This window comes from Stegostoma tigrinum, chromosome 11 (genome assembly GCF_030684315.1).
Source record: "Stegostoma tigrinum isolate sSteTig4 chromosome 11, sSteTig4.hap1, whole genome shotgun sequence".
NCBI classification, from domain to species: domain Eukaryota; kingdom Metazoa; phylum Chordata; class Chondrichthyes; order Orectolobiformes; family Stegostomatidae; genus Stegostoma; species Stegostoma tigrinum.
Window position 1 is genome coordinate 74,361,119 of NC_081364.1, and position 7,308 is coordinate 74,368,426.

General features: G+C 42.9%; 1 non-coding gene across 1 annotated transcript; it reads left to right on the forward strand.

Moving 5' to 3' along the window:
* The first annotated feature begins 258 nt into the window (after positions 1-258).
* trnar-acg (transfer RNA arginine (anticodon ACG)) lies at positions 259-331 on the forward strand. Its single transcript has one exon. It is a non-coding gene; the product is annotated as a tRNA-Arg (tRNA).
* The last annotated feature ends 6,977 nt before the right edge of the window (positions 332-7,308 follow it).

A 7,308-nucleotide genomic window follows, 5' to 3' on the forward strand; every position in this document is an offset into this window, starting at 1 on the left:
GGACAGTGGAGTTGAGATTTATTAGAACAGTAGTGATCTCATTGAATGGCTGAACAGACTGAATAGGGGAGTGTCAGCTGCCTGATGACTAATGTGTTTTCTTTGCCAGTGAAACTCGCTATATCACAAAGTGTGGGCCAGTGAACTGAAACAGTGACAGAGATGAACTTTCCTGGCTGTTCATGTTGTGAATGTTACCATTGCTACTCATGCCCCGTTAACACCATAACTGCAGTGTGTGAAGCTGGAGCACAGAGTGGGCCAGTGGCGCAATGGATAACGCACCTGACTACGGATCAGGAGATTGTAGGTTCGACTCCTACCTGGCTCGAGTGCAGTGTAAAAAGTTGTTACACCACCAAACTAATTTTCTCCCTGCTATGAAGCCGAAGTGATGCTTGAATTTCTGCAGTAACAAGAACCCTTTCATTATCTCCTGTCAGTGATTATCACAAATATCCCAGCCTCTTCAGAGAAGGGAAAGCTGAAATTGTCCCAAAAGATGTTTATGCCTGCCTTTTGGTTTCCCAATCACTGCAGCTCCTGGGAATAGCAAGGAAGCAAACAAAATCACCCGGCCTCAGCTTCAATGGGCTTGAGAATCTCTTTGGGAAGTGAAATCAGAGGAGGATGAAGGGTGAACTGTCTGACTGAACAGACAGATTTCAGACACAATTCCCATCTTTCAGAGGCCGGAGCATTGATTCTCATGTTCTCGGGGACATGAACTAATCCAAGACATTGAAAGAATTCCCTTCGGAACTGCTTTACCTTTGCTATTATCTCTGTCAGGAACAATCAATCCTGATTCTCTGACCCGGAATCATACCCAGGCCGTGGTGGTGAAAGTGCCAAATCCTAACCACTCAACCACCAGAGCTGAGGGCAGAAGCACGTGAATTGTTTCTTAATGATGCAGCTTTTGATTTATTTTCTCTTCCAAAATGACCAAACCGTCGAGTTTATTTATCGGCCCATCAATCCCCGTTTCCAGCACTCGGCCTGTAGCCTTGTCTGCTCTGCCGTTTCAAGTGTTCATCGCAGTAATATTTTCCCTTGTGATATTTCAATCTTAAAAGACTCAATACTGGGACTGAAGTTGAGATGGTAAAACTGTGCTCATGTCCCACTCAGGGAACTGAGCCTCATTTTTACCCACAAACAGAATCAATCAGATTCATTCCCCCAACAGTGACAGGCCTCAGGAGACCAATCCCCAAAGAGCAAGGAAATGGTTTATATTGTTCAATTTCAGATTTCAAAATCAGAATCTGTTTACAACAAACAAAGAAATCATTCGGCTGCACCTCTGTCTGTGTTACTGCCTCATTATTTCCTCATCACTCTGAGCTTTACACTGCTCCACCTCATTTTTCATGCTGAACTGGAACATTTGTCACACAGCTGCTCCTGAAAGACCTTTCTCAAATACCTGGAAGGACAAACTGGAAAGTGGTTTTTCAAATGCATTTCTGGCTAGTGGATTGGATTAGATTCCCTACAGTGTGGAAACAGGCCCTTCGACCCATCAAGTCCACACTGTCCTTTGGACAATCCCACCCAGACGCGTACCCCGATAACCCAAACACCCCTGAACACTATGGGCAATTTAGCATGGAAATTCACATAGCCTGCACATTTTTGGACTGCGGGAGGAAACCTACGCAGACACAGGGAGAATGTGCAAACTCCACACAGACAGTTACCTGAGGCAGGAATTGAACCCGAGTCCCTGGCGCTGTAAGGCTGCAGTGCTAACCACTGAGCCACCGTGCTGAGGAGGAAATGACTGGGTGGCATTAACACTGTTGCATCAGAAATAATTTCAAATGACATTTATAGAGATCCTTTGGATATTGGATGCAGCAGGCCATGAAAATTCTCGCAGCCCCGAGAACAAAATGGAATCACAGCCACTCGGCGTATCACCAAACTACAGACCCAACACTGCAGGCACAGGTGTCCTCTGAGAGAGGCCCTCATGCATTAGAAACCGTAATGCCTTAGATGACTGGATAGCCTGTGTGTAATAGAACAAGACAGTGTTAAAAATAGTTTCGGTGGGCCCACTGTGTTTCTGTGGTGCATGTGATTAATACATTCACTTCACAGTACTGTTCCCTCATTATCCTAACCAGTTGTGTTTTGCCCATTTTTCGATTAATGTGAACAGAGTTCATTTTTATATTACTGTTCTCATCACAAAATCTTGCCGCTTCGATCTTGGAGACAGCGGTTTTAGGTGGAAAGGTTTCAAAGACAGGGAGAATCTGCAGCAGTCGTTGCCAAATTTAACAAAAGCTTTTTCTACGCTTTCACACGAGAAAACCCACTCATGAGAAATGAGTTTCTGTAAATTGTGTCCCAGGGATGGGCAGGAAGCTTCTGATTGAAGCTGCAGTGGCCACATTCTGCTGGCAGCAGGAAATTGGAGAGAGGGCCAAATCCTGCTGTTTGTCTCTGTCTCACTCCGTGTGGAGCAGGGGAAGAGAGAGTTCTTGATGGGGGTGTTTTGATGTCAGTCTTGTCATGGATTTTGCGTGGGTTTAATGGAAGAACTTGACTCAAAGCAAACGAGGCACTGCATCTGCATGGCCTCAAGCTGGTATCTTTTAAACTTATATCCTGATGCTGATCCATCGACCCACGGAAACAGACGTCAACAAACTGTGCAAAATCCCCTGATTTGGTGGTGCCGGTGTTGGACTGTTGCAGACAAAGTCAGAAATCACATGACGCCAGGTTATAATCCAACAGGTTTATTTGAAAACACAAGCTTTCTGAACCTTACTCCTTCATCATGTTTTAGTGAGAGAAGTGTCAGATACAGAATTTAAAACAAAAAGACCAAAAGAGACACACCACACTCTGATTGGAGAGTACGGTATCACAGCCTGCTACTTGTCCCTGTCTCTGTCCCACTCCGCGTGGAGCTGAGGTGAAGCATTGATGGTGCTGTGCAAATCCAATCTCACCATAGAGGTCCAGTGGGTGAGATGGAGATACGTGGTCAAGAAAATTGTTTGATCTGAAACTGCTGAAGCAGCATACCTGGGTGGTCTCGAGCTACAGCCCTTTCAGCGACTGACCAACTGAGATGCAGAAACTTGCGCCAACATGACATGCAAAGCCCCCGAGTGAAGATATGAGGAAGTATTGTACAGCTGAAGCTCTCACTATTTACAGGACCTGCTTTCATCACCAAAACTGTCAGAGACCTGAGGATCTGCAAACACTGAGAAGAAAAGAAGACATCATATTTTTGACATTGCCCAGCTTCCATCTGGGGTACATCACAAGCAAATCTAGTAGCAGTGGGATTCGACCCCAAGACTCAATAAGATGGGAAATTACATCCTGCACCTTAGACTGCTCACCCATGCTACTGCATGAAGCCATTATGCTGAAATCGGCATAACTAGTTTTTGCAGTGAATTAGGAGATGAATCTGAAGAAACTTACAGCCTCGTGTTTTTTTTAAATTCTTCCCTTGGACGTGAGTGCTTCAGCATTTAATACAACTTACCAGTTGCCCCTGAGAAGTTGGTGGGGAGCAGTTGGTTACAATTGGATTAATCTGACCAACCAGATTGATACTGACTGAATGAACTGTCCAGACAACATTTCAATCATCCTCCACTTGATACCAACAGAGAAGCACTCAGATATATTCACTGAGAGTGACAAAGGTCTGAGGGCTGACAATATCCCACAAAGCAAGGGTCTCTCTCACTTAGTAAATGATTGAATCATTTTGGGACAGCAACATTCATGAAAGTTTTGAACTGAAGCGGGTTGTAATTGTTAAAACAGGACTGCTGTGAGGGCCCATTCAAATGTCAGGCAGTAGATTCTGAACTGGTTAGCACATACAATGAGCCTTCCAGTTCCAACCTTTGAGACAGATTCCATGTGCTGTTTTCCAAGAGTTCATGTCCCTCGCTTTCCCTCCTCTTTCACTCCAAAGCCTCTCTTCCATGTTGTTCCTCGATCTGATGTCTGATTGGGATCTCCAGCTCCGATGTGAAAGTTGAACTCTCACTCCACTGATTCTGCCAGAGCTACTGTGAACATTTAGTTTTCAAACACTTTGCAAGTCACCTTCCTTCAGAAAATATGCACAAAATAAATAAGACATTATTTCCTGAATAGGGATCGTATTGTATCGAGACAAAGACATGAGAACATCAGGGACGTAGTTCTGAATTCTTGCAGGTTGCTCAACACGATTTCACATTAGGCACTTTCCCCCCAAGCACAACCAATGACTTACATGATGGAAGTGAATGTTTCATTGTCAACTATATGGATGAAACAAAAATAAGTAAGAAGCTAAGTAATGAGTCAGAAGTCAATAGTACAACTTTTTTTTAAATTAAAAGCATTCGTACTCATTGGACTTTAAAAGAATGAGTGAAGACCGCATTGAAACAGTTAATATTCTTAGGGGTCTTGACAAGATAAGTGTGGGCCTGATGTTTTCTCTGTGTGGAAGAGTTTAGGGCCAAGGGCATCATCTCAGTTACACACTTAGGATGGAGATGAGGAGGATTCATGTTCTCTCGGAGGTGATGAATTTGTGGAATTGTTTAGTATAGAGTTATGCTGGGTCGATAAGTATACTCAAAGCTCAGACATTTGTAATAATGTAGGATATGAAGGATTAAGTGAACAAGGCATGCAAATCGAGCCTCCGGATTATCAGATCATCCATGATCTCATGGAATGGGGGAGCGGATAGAATGGACCATATGATTTATTGTGGCTCCTGCATCTTATTCAATGTGACAAGCTTATCCTTTCTAATTATTTGCTTTGTTTTGGTTGTCATACTTGATATCAATTTACACACTCTCTGATGGGCTGCCTCCTCCTGTCCCGAATTTAACTCGACATCCCTCTGCCTGTCAAGCTATCAGATTAATTAGCTACTTGGTGTAAATACAGACTAATGGTGAATCCAAGCTTTGAATAGAAAGCAAGGTATTGAAATGTAAGACGGAAAGTGATAAGCTTACAGATGACAGTACAAATGACAGAGGGTGCTGATCATCCTGCTTCTTCAATATATTAGTTACAATAAGTTTCTCAGTGCCCATTATCTCCTTCCACTCTTCCCAGTCTTGTGCACGTTGTAAACCTTTGGAATGGTGGATATTTTAACGCATGTTCAAACTGTGAGTAAAGAGCTTTATTTTCTTTATTTCTGAATAATACTTGTAAACGGAACTGCTGTTCTGCTTGGCACAATGAGTGAAATGATTCCCCAAAGTGAAAATCTAAGTTCCAAAAATGTTGTACAGTTCATATTTTCTTTATCGAAGCATAACCAAATACAGTTTATCACAGATGCATTACATTTGTTCCTCAAACAAGTCTCAAGACGTAGATTCAGCTTTGCATTGATGTTTGTTTTGATAGATGGATTGTGGGCAACTGCTGGGAAATTGATATTGTAACCAGGCATACCCAAGTAGCGAAGAAAATGTACAAGCGGGATGAGGATCCTCGAAACCCTTCCCTGTGCCCTCGCTGTAGTTGTGTTGCAGGAGCAACATCAGAAAATGTTATATCTGAGCAAATGGCATGTTGTAGTCTTCGTCGTTGGATTGAGGTTCCAGTCTCTGTCGAGGCGTGGGTTGTGTGGAAGCATGGTGGGGATGATCTGTGTTTAAGTTGTACGCCACAAAATATGTTTGCTGTTCGCAAACTGATCTATGATGTTGGACAGCACAGATCCTCCATTGGGTCAGCGTTCAAACGGTATTTACATGGTGCAGTGGCATGGAATGTCCCCAGCATGATATCAGGTACAAGCAGGCTGCACTGCTGAAACATGTCCTAGGCAAGATGCGTTGTTCATTTTTTTTTCCCTGAAAGGAAATGAAGATCGCTATCCCACTGCTGCTGTGAAATCAAATCCTGCATTAATTCTAATCGCAGTTACTTGCTGTGGTGGCGAAATTGAGGGTGATTGCGATGTGAAATTTTGTGAAATTTCTCTCATTTCCTCCATTTCTGTCCTGGAGAAGGGAACTGCTGAGCCACCTTCTCGATCCGCTGCAATCGTTGCTGTGCAGGCACACGCACATTGTTGATCAGAGAGAAACCCAGCCCCTTTGAGACTATGATTGTTAAACGTCACTTTTCATGGGTCATTCTCATCTTTTCCCTTTTCCCTAATTTGAGCATTTTCTGGAAAGAGGCGTTGGGCTAAGGTCCCAGTATAATTGGAAGCTTTGGGATTGCCCTGTGATGGACATTAAAATTACAGGGGCAGGCAAAGGGTTAAATCTTACAATGATCAGCAGGATGATGTACTGATTTATGGAGTGTTACAATAATCAATAGAATGCTGTACCTTAACAGAATGAAGTGCTTGAGCATAGGTCAAGGGAGTGTAAAACAAAGGTAGGACACCGAGGTTAGCTATTAAGAGCAGCTATTAAAGCATGTAATATAGAACTGAGGACGAGCATGATGTAATGGGGTCAACCCGAGGCGAAGGACCATTGTGGCAGATGTAGTAATAAATAAGAAACTTGGATACAGGCACGAGATGGCTTCTCGATGCAAATTAATAACAAAATGGCTTCTAGGCTGCGAACGTTATTAATTCTGCTCGAGCTACAGAAATCACTAACCCTCAGACTGCTGCAAAGGAAGACAGTAGACAATGCGCCTTTCAGAATACAGCAGTGACCTGATAAGATAGAGGAGTACTAACCGCTCTAACTGACCTTCAAGTGCAGGTGCAGTGGCTCTCTGTCGTGAGATAAAAGAGTGATCTAAGCGTGGTGACATAAGTTGTTTACCAGTTAATATCAGTGAACTTAGTAACTGTCTTATAGATTAGGTACAAAGTAGAAGACCATTGTGGCAGAAAATAACCATAGTGTAAAAGGTTAAATTTAAAATAAAAGTCCATTGTGGCAGGAGATGGTCAGGATGGAATAGCTTCAGTCTAAAAAGTAGAAAACCACTGTAGCAGAAAGTAGAGAACTGCTGTAGCAGAAAGTGATTCAGAAGACGAATAACTTTAGAGAGATAACACGAGCTAACATAATTGGCCTGCTGCATAGCTTTGGAGAGACAATTGGTTATGCTGATAGTTTTTGAAGAAAGTTTGGTAACTAAAAAGTATAAAGAATAATGGACCCCGGGATTCGGGGGCAATCGGGAAAACATTTTCTGATTGTTACAGCTTTTGTTTGCAAATAAAAGGTTAACTTCCTGAAGAATTCTTCGCGTCTGCTGGTAGTTTCTCGACTGAAAATTTGGTGCAACGAGCATGGTCATGAAGAAACC